Source organism: Schistocerca gregaria, chromosome 8 (genome assembly GCF_023897955.1).
Source record: "Schistocerca gregaria isolate iqSchGreg1 chromosome 8, iqSchGreg1.2, whole genome shotgun sequence".
NCBI classification, from domain to species: domain Eukaryota; kingdom Metazoa; phylum Arthropoda; class Insecta; order Orthoptera; family Acrididae; genus Schistocerca; species Schistocerca gregaria.
In genome coordinates this window covers 78,728,094-78,745,025 of record NC_064927.1, presented here as the reverse complement: position 1 = coordinate 78,745,025, position 16,932 = coordinate 78,728,094, and the positions used below count along the sequence as shown (strand labels likewise).

Here is a 16,932-nt window from a genome sequence, read left to right as displayed (position 1 = left end):
GTGCCCGACCGAGACTCGAACTCGGGACCTTTGCCTTTCGCGGGCAAGTCCTCTACCAACTGAGCTACCGAAGCACGACTCACGTCCGGCACTCACAGCTTTACTTCTGCCAGTATCCGTCTCCTACCTTCCAAACTTTACAGAAGCTCTTCTGCTAACCTTGCAGAACTAGCACGTACGTTAAATACAGGGTGTGAAATGCATGATGGCGGGAACACGAGCCACGCAGGGCTCAGCCATTAAAGCCAAATTTCCCAATACTGTCATAAAGGATACGTTCGTCGTACATCCCACACTGGTTTATATGGTAATTTTACGTAGTGTTGCTTGTCTGTTAGCACTGACAAAACTAAGCAAACGCCGCTGCTCTCTGTCGTTAAGTAAAGGCCGTTGGACACTGCGTTGTTCATGGTGAGAGATAATGCCCGAAATTTAGTATTTTCAGCATACTCTTGACACAGTGGATCTCGGAGTATTGAATTCCCTAACTATTTCCGAAACTAAATGTCCCAAGAGTGTAGCTCCAACTACCATTCCGATTTGAAAGTCTGTTAAATCTCATCGAGCGGCCGTAATCACATCAGAAACGTTTCACATGAATGATCTGAATACAAATGACAGCTCCGCCAGTGCACTGCCGCTTTATCTTGTGTACGCGATACTGCCGCCATGTGTATATGTACATATCGCTATCCCATGACTTCTTTTCACCTCAGTCTAGATCACAAGTGTTGTGTACATAGTTCCGCGTAGTTAGCGCGTACACAACTTTCCCACTAGAACGCGCCCCGCTAAGCACAACAGCGCAGGCGCAGCGCTCGGCCGTCTCCGCACTACGAGATGGCGCTGTCTTAGAGACGGACCAAATTCTGCTTCCGCCGATCCGCGTATTAATATGTAACGCAGCCAATGAGATTGCTGCTAACGTAGAACCTTTTCTCGTCGCGGATCACACTTGCGCAGTGATACCTGAACGCGCGAGGTGTTATAACAAGTGTACAGACCCCTCATTCGTCAGTCTGCATTTGTCTGCATGTCTGCATTAGTGTGCATCTGTCTGTACCAGTCTACAGTCAAGTTTCACTCTGCGCCTAAAAGGATTACCATATTCCTGTACATCGCCATGAAGATAAATGAATAGACACTTTGTCAATTATCAGAGATATGTGAGAATAAGATTAATGTACCAAGACCAAAGGAACTTCAGATTGTCAATTGTAAACAGCATCCAGAAACAAGTTACGTGATGTCTATGCCTTTTATTATTTTAATAAAAGTGTGTGAAAATTAATCAAGTTCTCTTTAAAGTTGCTTACCGTCAATCTGCTACTCTAAGCGTGTAAGTGACATTTCTATCGTCTGACCTAACGGCGGAAGATAAACACGCCACGATAAGACCACGAGACATATTGCTGACACTCACCTACTTCGTTAGCGCGACAAGGCAAATAATCTGATGGTGTGTCTACCGAAGGTCTTACAGTACGCACACCACAATAAGACAAGGCTTCACCACTACGAACAACTAAAGTAAACTCGGTCCGAACAGCTCTCTGAACTCGTAACGGTATGGACCGACCGCCATGTCATCCTCAAACAATATGCTTCACTGGATGTGGGTAAGGAGGGGCGATGTAGACAGTAGACTGCTCTCTCAGTCGTTGTCAGTTTTCGTGCTCGGAGCCGGCACTTCTCTAAGTCATGTAGCTCCTAAAGTGGTCTCACAAGGGCTGAGTCCTCCCCGCTTCCCAACAGCACTCGGCAGACCTGGACGGTAACCCATCGTAGAAAAAAGTGGTTCAAATGGTTCTGAGCACTACTTAAACCTAACTAACCTAAGGACATCACACACATCCATGCCCGAGGTAGGATTCGAGCCTGCGACCGTAGCGGTCGCGCGGTTCCAGACTGTAGCGTCCAGAACCGCTCGGCCACTCCGGCCGGCTAACCCATCGTAGAGCTAGCCAACGTGGCGGCACTTCATTTTGGTGCTCGGAAGGGAACTGGTTCCACCACTGAGGCAAGACCGCTGGCCTACCAACACTGACAGAGCTACATAAGCACCGTCCTGTTCCCATCAATCGTTACGTTTGGCATGTAGCGTATAAACTTAGTTATATCCACACTCCTGATAGTATCGAAAATTTTCCACCACCTTCCTGATATAGTGTGGTCGTAATGTGGGCTGTCATCGACGCCCGACCGCTGCTGGCCGTTGGTAGCCCCGTTTCGCAACTGCGGCCAGTGGCGCCACGCCCACAGATCGCCGTTTGTCGCGGGGAAGTTGGCAGCCGTGTCCCGAGTTGGCAGCGCGGCAGCGGTGAGGGAATGAGGCGGCCGCCTGCTCGTCGTTTCCGTCCGTGTGCTTGCAGCTGCGCTGTGTGGCTAACGAGGAGAACACACGGTAATTAGACTTCTGTAGTTTTTTTTTTTTATATTTTTGGAACTGGGTGTTCGCAAGTCAAGTATCAGTCCTGCAAAGCAGTTCGATGGAACTGTCAAAAATTCTCGACTAATTTGGCTTGGAAGGTAACTGAGCGTCTTTAGTTTACCAAAAGTTGAGGGAATTTTTCGACGGGGTTGTAAGGTGTCAGGCAAATCCAACACCTTCTATGAAAACCCTGACATGATAAGCAATTTCGACAGTATGACACATAGCTCCGAATAAATCCTGACATTAAATTATCCAAATTAATACGATCAACGAGTGAGCAAATGGAATACCACAGACTAACACAAGAACGCCTAAATGCATGTCATACTTCCCCACCGTGAAACAGACGCAGTTCCGAGGGGAGAAACGAGAACAGAAGCCGAGAGCAGAATCGTGTAGGCAAGGAGGCCCTACAATAAGGGACGGACATCCACGTCGCCAGCTGACCGCCAGAACCACCCACCAGCCATTGTTAAAAAGATAGAGGCCTCCAGAAGAACAGTATAGATCTTACGATAACACTAAAAGGGCCACACCAGCTGCACGTTTTAGCGTGAGACTTTTTCACGTCTCTGTTACGTTGCAAACGTTAAAAACATTGCCCCACCACGAAACGTATAACGTTTCTCATTGGATAGGCAGAATTTTTATTGGTGGTGCTTAAGTTCAACATTGAGACCCTGATTGGTCAGTTGAAAACACAGCCAGATAGCTTTTTTTAACCAACTTCTGTAAATTGTAGTAAGGAGAAATCAGGAGAGAGTTGCTTCCGAGACGGCGAGATGCGTGGAGCTGTGCCGCCCGCCGCCCCCTGACGCTGCCTAAACACCGCACGGTAACGACGCATGCGATGCCGCATAACAGCGTATAACGCTTCACTCAGAATTGCAGAAGTCTCATCTGTTACATCCCCTTTTTTCGTAATACTAGTGTCGATCGTCAGTTAAAGCTCATGGTGTTCACATTTGCTACTAGAAGTTAAAATCTGAAGCGTGATGATTTTTCTGTTATATAGTTATTGAGAAGCCACATCAGCCACTGTAATTTACGACAAGTTAAATAAGTAATTAACGATAATTGAGGGTCACTGTAGACCATTTTGATAGTTTTCTCTTTTATGAAACTTAACTAAATCCTAGATTATAGATGCGATATGGCATTGGTCATGCTTCGATCCATTGTAGAACTTGGAAACCCATTCAGGGAATATTCGTTCACATTTCTGTTGAATGCAGTTGGTTTTTATCATCCTGAATTAAAATATTTCCTTTTATCAATAGTGCAATTTATAAACGATGTTTTGTGAGTAGAATAAAAATTCGAATGGTAAACTTAACTGCTTTTTGGACGTTATTTTACCAGCTAACTAAAATTAGGAAAGCCTTCAACCGCTTCCACTAAATTTAGTTAGTATTAAGATTCTTTTACAGGGAGTGCAGAGGAGCTGACGCTGAGATCATTAAGTATTTGGTTATATCATCGCTAGTCTCACTGAACTCTTCTGAATTCTACATGTCATGTGTGGTCTGGCGTCTCCTCCCATGCGCAAACTAGTCAGTGCCCTAAAAAACACGCTCAGAGCGTCGTTGCGCGAAAGTGGTAGGGAGACACGACTTAGAACAAACAGACACCACGCAGAATGTTAGAAGGTTCGTGGCTTTGTGGTAAAATGCTTGCCTCCCACGAGGGCAGCCTGGGTGCAAGTACCGGCCACTGCAATTCTTTAAAGAAAGGTGCATGCTCTGTGACGAAAAAGACTGGTTGCGCTCGAGACTGCTAAACGCTGGATCGCTGGTTCCAGTCTCGGTTATGTTATTTTTTTCCATTCTGATTCAATACCTACAGCATCTAAATATAAAATTCAGCTGGTGTGTGCCAGTTAACTTATTTTTTACCGCACCATCATTTTTTTAATGAAACCTGCATGTCTTCATACTCGCGGAGAAATTTCAGTTTTAATTGCAAACATAAATTATTAATTAACGATCTTTTATAAAAGATTGCTAATAAAGAACGTAGATTTTAAAGATTTCAGATTAAATTTTTCGAGGAAAAACGCAAAATGAAATACTCTTCATTTGGGCGTCGTCCATTGCTTCGTACCACAGATGTAGGCTTGCAGGAGCCAGAGCAATAAAGGGCGACAAACACGGATAACATTAGTTGTCACGTCATCGATCACACGGTACAAATGTTGATTTTTTATTGCATTTCCCTTGTACTTCAAATGTGATTTTTATGAAAACGATAATTAGACATGTGTTATGTAGCATATACAGGGTGTATCTGAAATGAATGTAGAAAATGAGAGGGCTGGTGGTTCATTTTACATAGCAACCCATATCGGCATCCTTGATCAGCATACCGCGTCGCCGAGAAGGTAGGCACACAACGTCCCATCCGAGACGCCATGGTAACAGGTCTGCAGGGCAACGATCTCGGTGTATTTGTGACATCAAGGCAAAAGAGACGTGAAGTTTTATGACCTTTATTAGGAAACGCTGATGTCGACATAATTGCGGATATTCCTGGCGGGATAACACTACGGCGTTTCCGCCCCTTACTAGGACGTTAACGCGTTGTTTTTGGCCGTGCAAATGCCTGTTTGATGGGAGTTGCATAGACGGCAGCACCTGTACACACTGCGGAGTCTGGTTCGCCATGCGTCAGTTTGTTACTGTGTGGAGCGGACAGGGTATGGAGCGCTATTCTTGGGAGGAAAGGGCAGACATGCACTGTGCTTAGCAGCCGGCGGATGGAAAGGCTGACGCTGCCCAACGTTTGTACGTTCGGCTAGATCCACGGACATTTACTGCCATCCGCAGATCCTAAGAGAGAGGTTGTACGTTTTCGATTGGCACGTTCTTGTAATGGCACAAACCCGGTGTACTAATGTTGTGTTAGTGGTGCGAAGGCCTGACGGTCGCGGTGGTCAACGCACCGTGCGTGCACCAGGGCTTGGAGAGGAGGCGTTGTCACTGCTGGAAAACACACCCTCAATAACCTCGCGGCCTCTTGTACGGGAAATGGATGTAAGCCATTCTACTATTTGGCTTGGATGGCACGAAGATGATTTGCTCCCTACCATATTCACAAGGTTTACGGCCTTAACCCAGATGATTTTGCACGTCGAATTGCATTTTACCAGTAGTTTTTGCAAAGGTGTCTCGTTCAACTGAACTTTCCGAACCGTGTACCTTTCACGGATGAGGCATCCTTTAGTCGAGAGGGCATATTCAACAGCCACACTAGAGACGTGCGGGCACGGGAAACCGCGCACGCCGCCTTTGTTCGGGGTACCGACACGATGGCGCAGCACTTGGATGAAATCTTTTGTGAGACCGGGACAGGGCGCGGTGGCCCGGTAACATAGCCTGCACGTTCCCCCATCTGGACGCCCACTGATGTTTGGTGCTGGGGCCACCTGAAGTCTGTTGTCTATGAAACAGCCATTGAGACTGATGAAGGGCTGATAGTGCGCATTATGGCAGCCTCCGATGCAATGTCCACTTTGCTAGGAGTGTTTGAAAGAGTGCGACAGCCACACCATCGTCGTTGCACGTCTTACCTTCAAGCAAGAGGGCGTAATTTCCCGCAAATTTTGTATATACATATACACTACTGGAAATTGAAATAAGAACACCGTGTATTCATTGTCCCAGGAAGGGGAAACTTTATTGACATATTCCTGGGGTCAGATACATCAGATGATCACACTGACAGAACCACAGGCACATAGACACAGGCAACAGAGCATGCACAATGTCGGCACTAGTACAGTGTAAATGCACCTTTCGCAGCAATGCAGGCTGCTATGCTCCCATGGAGACGATCGTAGAGATGCTGGATGTAGTCCTGTGGAACGGCTTGCCATGCCATTTCCACCTGGCGCCTCAGTTGGACCAGCGTTCGCGCTGGACGTGCAGACCGCGTGAGACGACGCTTCATCCAGTCCCAAACATGCTCAATGGGGGATCTTGCTGGCCAGGGTAGTTGACGTACACCTTCTAGAGCACGTTGGGTGGCACGGGATACATGCGGACGTGCATTGTCCTGTTGGAACAGCAAGTTCTCTGGCCGGTCTAGGAATGGTAGAACGATGGGTTCGATGACGGTTTGGATGTACCGTGCACTATTCAGTGTCCCCTCGACGATCACCAGAGGTGTACGGCCAGTGTAGGAGATCGCTCCCCACACCATGATGCCGGGTGTGGGCCCTGTGTGCCTCGGTCGTATGCAGTCCTGATTGTGGCGCTCACCTGCACGGCGCCAAACACGCATACGACCATCATTGGCACCAAGGCAGAAGCGACTCTCATCGCTGAAGACGACACGTCTCCATTCGTCCCTCCATTCACGCCTGTCGCGACACCACTGGAGGCGGGCTGCAAGATGTTGGGGCGTGAGCGGAAGACGGCCTAACGGTGTGCGGGACCGTAGCCCAGCTTAATGGAGACGGTTGCGAATGGTCCTCGCCGATACCCCAGGAGCAACAGTGTCCCTAATTTGCTGGCAAGTGGCGGTGTGGTCCCCTACGGCACTGCGTAGGATCCTACGGTCTTGGCGTGCATCCGTGCGTCGCTGCTGTCCGGTCCCAGGTCGACGGGCACGTGCACCTTCCGCCGACCACTGGCGACAACATCGATGTACTGTGGAGACCTCACGCCCCACGTGTTGAGCAATTCGGCGGTACGTCCACCCGGCCTCCCGCATGCCCACTATGCGCCCTCGCTCAAAGTCCGTCAAGTGCACATACGGTTCACGTCCACGCTGTTGCGGCATGCTACCAGTGTTAAAGACTGCGGTGGAGCTCCGTATGCCACGGCAAACTGGCTGACACTGACGGCGGCGGTGCACAAATGCTGCGCAGCTTGCGCCATTCGACGGCCAACACCGCTCGCTGTTCCTGGTGTGTCCGCTGTGCCGTGCGTGTGATCATTGCTTGTACAGCCCTCTCGCAGTGTCCGGAGCAAGTATGGTGGGTCTGACACACCGGTGTCAATGTGTTCTTTTTTCCATTTCCAGGAATATATATATATATACGGGAATCGGCAACGCGCCGCGAGTAATGAGTATAATGGGCGGGGGCACTACGAATGTAGTGCGGGACAATACGTTGAGAATGTGGGTTTCGTGGGAGGCGTGCCAGGGATAAATCCCTGCAGTCGCGCTATCCTCCGTGTCCTCGGTGGCTCAGATGGATAGAGCGTCTGCCATGTAAGCAGGAGGTCCCGGGTTCGAGTCCCGGTCGGGGCACACATATTCATCTGTCCCCGTTGACGTATGTCAACGCCTGTAAGCAGCTAAGGAGCCGGCACGGTAGCTCAGCGTGTTCGGTCAGAGGGCTAGCTGCCCTCTGTAATAAAATAACTGAGTTAATGGATCAACAACGAACTTCAATGGTCGTCAGGGGACGTCCGCCAAATCCGCCGCGAACAATTGCAACGAACTGTAACGAACAAAATGAGATTACACAAAAAAAGGGTGTTCATTTCATTAAAATTTTGTAACTGTATTCAAATAAAGCTTCACACTCACTTCCCATTTACCTTGGTGCCACAAATACATTGAAAATGTTGCCATACAGACCTGCCACAATTACGTCTCGGATGCGATGTTGCGTGCCTACCCTCTTGAGCCGGCCTTGGTGGCCGAGCGGTTCTAGGCGCTACAGTCTGGAACCGAGTGACCACAACGGTCTCAGGTTCGAATCCTGCCTCGAGCATGCATTTGTGTAACGTCCTGAGGTTAGTTAGGTTTAAGTAGTTCTAAGTTCTAGAGGACTGAGGACCTCACATGTTAAGTCCCATAGTGCTCAGAGCCATTTGAACCATCTTGTTTTCTGCATTCATTTCAGATAAACCCTGTATATGATGAATTTCATATTTTAATGACGTGGGTATTCTAATTTAACGAAGAATGGAAAAAATTATGACTAATGCGAGAGCTGGCAGGGGTAAAATACAGGGAGCGAAAGGCTATTAACAATTTGTACAGAAATCAGATGGCAGTTATAAGAGCCGAGGGGCATGACAGGGAAGCAGTGGTTGGGAAGGGAGTGAGACAGGATTGTAGCCCCGATGTTACTGAATGTTATACTGAGCAAGCAGTAAAGGAAACAAAAGAAAAATTCGGAGTAGGTATTAAAATCCATGGAGAAGAAATAAAAACTTTGAGGTTCGCCGATGTCATTGTAATTCTTTCAGAGACAGCAAAGGACTTGGAAGAGCAGTTGAACGGAATGGACAGTGTCTTGAAAGGAGGATATAAGGTGAACATCAACAAAAGCAAAACCAGGATAATGGAATGTAATCGAATTAAGTCGGGTGATCCTGAGCGAATTAGATTAGGAAATGAGACACTTAAAGTAGTAAAGGAGTTTTGCTATTTGGGGAGCTAAATAACTGATGATAGTCGAAGTAGAGAGGATATAAAATTTAGACTGGCAATGGCAAGAAAAGCGTTTCAGAAAAAGAGAAATTTGTTAAAATAGAGTATAGATTTAAGTGTCAGAAAGTCGTTTCTGAAAGTATTTGTATGGAGTGTAGCCATATATGGAAGTGAAACGCGGACGATAAATAGTTTGGACAAGGAGAGAAAAGAAGCTTTCGAAATGTGGTGCTACAGAAGAATGCTGAAGATTAGATGGGTAGATCACATAACTAATGAGGAGGTACTGAATAGAATTGGGGAGAAGAGGAGTTTGTGGCACAACTTGACAAGAAGAAGGGATCGGTTGGTAGGACAAGTTCTGAGGCATCAGGGGATCACCAATTTAGTATTGGAGGGCAGCGTGGAGGGTAAAAATCGTAGAGGGAGACCAAGAGATGAATACACTAAGCACATTCAGAAGGATGTAGGTTGCAGTAGGTACTGGGAGATGCACAGGTTAGAGTAGCATGGAGAGCTGCATCAAACCAGTCTCAGGACTGAAGACCACAACAACAACAAATACGAGACTTGAACCAGCCATTATCACTTTAGAGCGTTACCGCCTATTTTTCATCTTTGTGCATTTTACGCTTTGAGAAAATGCTCATAGAACCTGCACCTTCGTTAAAAATTTTCTGTCGGTTCGGGATTGAACCGGTTCCACCCACATAATGGAGGAGTTAACTACGATAGACCCACGCCCTCCATCGGAATATGGTGCCAATTTTGGTGAGGTAGAGACTCTCGGAAAACTTCAAAATCGATTATGTCGAAATCGTTTGCGAGCCAGATTTTACTGCTTCATGAGAGTGATGTTTTACCTTTGTTTTGTATGTGCCGAAAATAAAAAATGTGTGTGTGTGTGTGTGTGTGTGTGTGTGTGTGTGTGTGTGTGTGTGTGTGTGTGTGAGAGAGAGAGAGAGAGAGAGAGAGAGAGAGAGAGAGAGAGAGAGAGAGTTCGATAACTGTGTAGTCCCCTTTCTAATTGTGAGCGTGAGTATGGTGAGGGGGTGTGTGTAAGCTAAATGCTACATGAACGGCAGGAAGTTTTAGGGGTTTCGGATTTATACTTATGTAGCAGAGCTGCACTTCTGACTCGCTTTCGGGAGGACGACGGTTCAATCCCGTCTCCGGCCATCCTGATTTAGGTTTTCCGTGATTTCCCTAAATCGTTTCAGGCAAATGCCGGGATGGTTCCTTTGAAAGGGCACGGCCGATTTCCTTCCCAATCCTTCCCTAACCCGAGCTTGCGCTCCGTCTCTAATGACCACGTTGTCGACGGGACGTTAAACACTAACTACCACCACCACCACCACCACCACCACCGCACTTCTGAGCAAGATGCTCTTACTAACATTCAAAGAATTATAAACGGCGTTGGGCCTACTGCAGTGGTTCTCACCGTGGAGTAATTGCTTCAGGGAAGATAAACACGAAAACAAAATTATGTTATAAACAGTCACATCTATCATCACTGTTTCGTTCTGATCAACGGTTCGAAGACTTGGTATTTTCAGCAGCTCTCCACGCTGGTCTATCCTGAGCAATTCTGTTCAACTGCATACAGCTACTGCAACCTGCATTCATTTGAACTCGGTTACTGTATTCGAGCTCTGGTCTCTCTCCGAAGTTTTTATCCCCTTCACCAAATTTAACACCCATTGACGCCTCAGGGCGTGTCCTATCAACCATCCTCCACCTAGTCAAGTTGTGCGATAATTTTCTTTTTTCCCCAAATTCGATTCCGAACATCCTCATTATTTATTCTGTCTACCGATCTAATCTTCAGCACTCCTCTATACTACCACATTTCAAAATATTCTGTTCTCTTCTTTCATGAACAGCCCGCGTTTCAATGCCATGCATGGTGACACTTCAGATAAATATCTGCAGAGAAGACTTCCTGGCACTTAAATTTATATACGATCTTAAGAAATTCGTTTTTGTCAGAAATGCTTTTCTTGTTATTGACAGTTTGCATTTTATATCCTCTCTACTTTTTCCACCATCAGCTATTTTGTTGGCCGAATAGCAAAACTCAACTTCTAATTTTAATATTTCATTTCCTAGTCCATTTCTCTCAGCCATCTTATGGTGTGTTTCGATGGTGTGATTCGACTAGGCTCCATTGTCCTCCCTTTACTTTTGTTAATGTTGGTCTTGTTACATCTTTTCGAGGCACCGTCCATTCCGTTCACTTGCTCTTCTAAGTCACTTTCCCATGTCTAATAGAACCACAGTGTGTCAGGGAAATGCCGCACTCAGACACAAATAAAACAGAGATATGTTTGTCTGCAGGTGTAATACACAACTGGAGATTGCTCCTATCATCCAGACATGACTTTTTCTTTTGGAGTCATCAGTCTTTTACTCGTTTGATGCGACCCGCCACGAATTGCTCTCCTGTGCCAACAACTCCATCTCAGAGTAGCACTTGCAACCTACGTCCTCAGTTGTTGGCTAAATGTATCCCAGTGTGCGTCTTCCTGAGGTTAATTAAAATAACCATAAGTTGATGACTTTCACCCTAAAAAAATAAATGGCAGTGAAAGAGTGAAAGAGTTTTTTGCCACCACACCCTGCGCATGAGGATGGCCTCATTCCCACAAACGCTTCGTTTTGACAGAATCGCCATGGTGGTGGCAATTCCGAAGTTATTAATGCTAATAATTACTTACTGAGTCGCAAAAGAAAATCGACGAAAGATACACCTATACCTGCGGTGTCGTCAAATACGACTGCATTCTAAACTAATACATGAGGCGTAAAGAAACTTGTACATGAGTATACTATCTGTCGTGGCAGACTGCTAGCCAGTTGTGTCTGTTTATCATAGTATATTTCATATATTTTGAAAGTGCCCTCTTGCCAGCAGGTTTCTTATGTTTTCTGTCCTAGTCGCAATGCCAGACATACCTGATGATGAACGTACAGATCGAAACCGTTCATAAAATAACAGAAAACATTTTGCACTGTTGCATTGTTTTTGACAGTGTTGTGCTAGTGATTTTCAACTCTGATAACTACTTCTACTTTTCCTGAAGTGCAGTGTACTTATAAGCATGACATCACCGTCCCTTGCAACTGCGGCATCACAATATTTATTTTTTTTGTAAAATTTTGAAATACGAACGTCTGGTTGCGCTAAGCCTAGGGCAGGCTCTGTGTGTCTCCCTCTCTGTCTGTCTCTGCTGGGCGCGTGGTCCAGTGGTAGGACCGAACGATCGCCCCGCGCGTCTTCCAGTGATCCACCAGACAGCTGTCGTCCGCCGAACGACCCAGGCTGACAGGTTATTTATTTCCAACGCGGCACACCCTGTTGTTTTTTTTTTTTCGAGCAATAAATCCGGAAAACGCCGAATAGTCTAACACCACACTATAAGTTTGGCGTTGTTCGCAGCAAACTTAGGACTTACCGATGCAAATCTCCTGAGCTGTTAATGATATATGACGAAAGCAACACACATAAAGCAAGTCAGCAATAAATTCTACTTGCTGTGCAGGAGAATCGAAAAAGATCAACTTCTGGGTTCTAAGACAGTTTTCAGCGAACGGAATAATATTTTCATATTTTATAATTTGAAGCAATGTACAACGTCTTTCTCTTCGCGAGGACAACATAGTAATGATTATCTTTGATGAAATAAAATCGCAAACACTTTGGAAAAAATTTGATGGCGACTATTATCTTTGGAAAAAGCAATGGGAATACTGATTTCATTCGGCACAACTCTTAGAGGTGTGAACGGGGTATTTGAATAATGAGCAGTGACCTAGATGAAATATAATTTAAAAGAGGGTACCAACTCATCATTTCCTGGTGTAATACAACACCGACAAAACATTTAATTTTTATAAAAAATGAAACAAATCGTCTTTAGCCGCTAATCGGGATTTTTATTTCAATACACGATGTATTTCGAGCATTTTATTAATCGTATAGTTATATAGTTTAAGTACGTTTTTCAACTCAAAGTTTAGTTGAGTACTAAACTTAGTTGGCAGTTTCGGATGACAAGTAATGTTCAATCTTAATGTTCTAAGAAGTGGTGGTAACCACTGGTCTATAGCGTAAGGTAATACGGTGTGTACTCTCTGTACAGTATCGTCAGGCGCAGTGGAGAACACGTCAACAGAAAAGTAAAGGGAACAATTACTAAATATAATTTGAGGGGTGCATGGCGTGAGAAATAAGATTGTCGAGTTGCCAGTAGAAAATGTCTATTTTGAAGATAAGAGGCCCATCTATGTTTAATTGCAAACAGTCTGTGCATCTAACATCCGCGCCACCCTCCCTGAATAAGTCACGCTGTACCAATTTAGCAGATGTGCACAATTCGACGTTCCTGATCCATAACAAAGATCTAGAACACCATGCAAGACAATTAAAATGGACGAAATAAACAGTAGTTATTCAGAATGTGGTCTTCCTTCTGCAGCGGAGTGTGCGCAGATGTGAAACTTAGCGGCAGATTAAAGTTGTGTGCCGGACCGAGACTCGAACTCGGGACATTTCCCTTTCGCGAGCAAGTGCTCTAGCAACTGAGCTACCCAAGCAAGACTCACGCCCCGTCCTCACAGCTTTTTTTCTGCCAGTACCTCGTCTCCTACTTTGCAAACTTTACAGAAGCTCTTCTGCGAACCTTTCTGAACTAGCACTCTGAAAGAAAGGATATTCGCAGGAGAGCTCCTGTAAAGTTTGGAAGGTAGGAGAGGTACTGGCAGAAGTAAAGCTGTCAGGACGGAGCGTGAGTCGTGTTTCGGTAGCTCAGATGGTAAAGCACTTGCCCGCGAAAGGCAAACGTCCCGAGTTCGATTCTCGGTCCGGCACACAGTTTTAATCTGCCAGGAAGTTTCATATCAGCGCACACTCCGCTGCAGAGTGAAAATCTCATTCTGGAAACATCCTCCAGGCTGTGGCTAAGCCATGTCTCCGCAATATCCTTTCTTTCAGGAGTGCTAGTTCTGCATGGTTCGCAGGAGAGCTTCTGTAAAGTTTGAAAGGTAGGAGACGAGGTACTGGTAGAAGTATAGTTGCGAGGACGGGGCGTGAGTCGTGCTTGGGTAGCTCAGCTGGTAGAGCACTTGCCCGCGAAAGGCAAACGTCCCGAGTTCGATTCTCGGTCCGGCACACCGTTTCACGGTAGTTATTCACTTTTTAGCCATTTAATTCGAAAGCCAAACCGAAATGGAATGATGCCATAGGTCACCCATATACAACGTTAAAAATGAAATGAATTAGTTTCGGTTTATTTCGTCCATATGTAATTGCTACAGAGGGAGGTAGTCTCCCACGCGATCTGCACTTCCGCGTCCCGTGACGGAGCACTCTTTATCAGCGTACTGGATCGATGCATCGTGTGAGTCCAGTCGCATACCGGGTGTTTTTGTTCTGGAGGCCGGAGCGTGTTAATTAGTTTTATCGCCAGCGAGGATCGCAGAGGCGGCGCCCCGGGCGTAATGGCGCCGCCCCCGTTCGGGGAGCGGGCGCGGTCGCGGTACTCCGGAGTTATCTCGTGACCGTCGCCTCCACGAGTCATCGGCCGCGGTGTGGGCGGTCGGACGCCGTCTCCTGGGCTCGTGATCGATGACTAGTGGCCGCCGCGGCGCACAGAAGAGAACTCGGCCGGGTCGGATCGCTGCCGATGTCACTGAAGAGCCAAAGTAACTGGTACACCTGCCTAACATGTATAGGGCCTCCGCGAGCTCGCGGAAGTGCCACGTCACGACTGGCTTGTACTCGACTAATGTCTGAAGTGGTGCTGGAGGGAATTGACTCTATGAACTCTGCAGGGCTGTCTATAAATTCTTAAGTGTAGGAAGGGTGGAGATGTCGTCTGAACAGCACGTTACAAGGCGTCCAGATATGTTCAGTAATAGTCATGTCTGGGGAGATTGGTGGCCAGCGGAAGTGAGTGTTCCTGGAACCACTCTGTAGCAGTTCTGGGCATAAGGGGTATCGTATTGTCGTGCTGGAATTGGCCAAGTGAGTCGGAATCCACAATGGACATGAACGGATGCAGGTGATGAGATAGAATGATTGCGTACGTGTCACCTGTCGAGTCGTATGTAGACGTAACAGGGGTCCCATATCACTCAAGCTGCACACGCTCCATACCATTATAGAGCCTCCACCAGCATGAACAATTCCCTGCTGGCTTGCAGGATCCATGGATTCATAAGGCTGTCTCCATACCCGTACACGTCCATCCATTCGATACAATCTGAAACGCGACTTGATCAACCAGGCAACATCTTTCCAGTCATTGACGGTTCAATGCCGGTGTTGACGGGCCCAGGCGAGGCGTAAAGCTTTGTGTCGCACAGTCATTAAGAGTGCACCAGTGATTATTTGCCTTCGAAAGGCCATATCGATGATGTTTCGTTGATTTGATTCACGCTGACACTTGTGGTTGGCCCAGCATTGAAATGTGCAGCAGTTTGCGGAAGGGTTTCACTTCTGTCACGTTGCACGATTCTCTTCAGTCATCATTGGTCCCGTTTTTTACAGGATCTTCTTCAGATATCAGCGATGTCGGAGATTGGATGTTTTACCGGATTCGTGACATTCACGGTACACTCGTGAGACGGTCGTACAGGAAAATCCCCCCTTCATCGCCACCTCGGAGATGCTATGTCCCATCGCTCGTGCGCCGACTGTAAACCACGTTCAAACGCTCTTAAATCTTGATAACCTTCCAGTGTAGCAGCAGCAACCGATCTAACAACCGCGCCGCACTCTTGTTGTCTTATATAACCGCTGTCGAGCGCAGAGCCGTATTCTGCCTGTTTACGTATATCTGTATTTGAATACGCATGCCTATACCAGTTTCTCTGGTGCTTCAGCGTAGTTCTGACGCGACCGTTCTCGCCAGCGTCCGTCGCTCGCTGGAGGTTTCGCCACTGCCGTCGGTTTGGCTCGCTTCGAGTGGCCCAGTAGGGCAAAAGACCGAGGGGAGCTTCACGATGCGCGACGTCTGTTGTACGGCCACTCGGTTTCTGGCGAACACGGTGGCCCGCGGGCGAGGAACAACTCTTGTGACAGGGGGATAAACAGAAATTTGCAGTCAAATACTATCAAACGGGAGAGCACGAAAAACCGTTTTAATGCTACGTTACGAAAATGGTGGCCATTTTGTAACCCGCTATCTAGTATGCAACTAGTCATTACGAAATGAAAAGCGGGTCGTGTGAAAACACAGTTTGTCCCAGTTGCTTTAGGACTGCTCGTGTGAAATCCCAAACTCCACCTCGTAGTGAGGTAAGGCATTATGATCCTCCAAGTTTCCAAAACAGCTGTGTAGAGAGTCAAAGCATTGCTGCAGCGGGTTTTTGGCCACGAATGTCACAGTACGTGCCTAAAACCCGTCGTAAAATGGCAGTGGACCAGTGAGGCAACATCAGGTTTTCTAAGTCATCCAGCGTTTGTGGCCAAGAATTCGTAGAATTCCACTGGAATACCGACGGGCGGGTTCCTAGTTGCTCCTCCATTACATTAACCCAGCCCACAAAGCGAAGACGGTGCACGAGTTTCTCGCCAGCAAATGGATCACAGTGCTACATCATCCACTACCGGTATCGGCTTATTTGACCATTCGACGTTTGGTTTTTCCCCGAATTGAAGTTGGCAGTGAAACCACATTGTTATGACGCAGTTTAGGATATCCAAGAAAATTGTACTGCAATTGTAATGCAACGCCGAAAAATAATTGCAGTGATTGTTTCAAGAGAGTTTTAAAATGACTTTGGCTTTGTGTAATAATTACATATAGGGATAAAATTGTGTTAGAACTGTCTGGGACGACGCTAAGTGTAACGCAACGGCACCATAACCAGTGCCAACTTGGACTTAACATCTGAGGTCATCAGTCCCCTAGACTTAGAACTACTTAAACCTCACTAACCTAAGGACATCACACACATCCATGCCCGAGGCAGGATTCAAACCTGGGACCGTAGCAGTTGCGCAGTTCCAACCTGAAGCGCCTAGAACCGCTCGGTCAAAACGGCCGGCGACTACAGTACAGTTTACACAGCGGCCGGTGACTACTCTACAATTCACACTG

At 46.8% G+C, this 16,932-nt stretch overlaps 1 protein-coding gene and 1 non-coding gene across 6 annotated transcripts in view; both read left to right on the top strand.

Moving 5' to 3' along the window:
- Positions 1–16,932, top strand: part of LOC126284041 (bifunctional heparan sulfate N-deacetylase/N-sulfotransferase) — a 1,095,215-nt gene that overhangs the window by 912,044 nt on the left and 166,239 nt on the right. The gene's annotated exons all lie outside the window — the stretch shown is intronic.
- Trnat-ugu (transfer RNA threonine (anticodon UGU)) lies at positions 7,617–7,690 on the top strand. The gene has a single exon. It is a non-coding gene; the product is annotated as a tRNA-Thr (tRNA).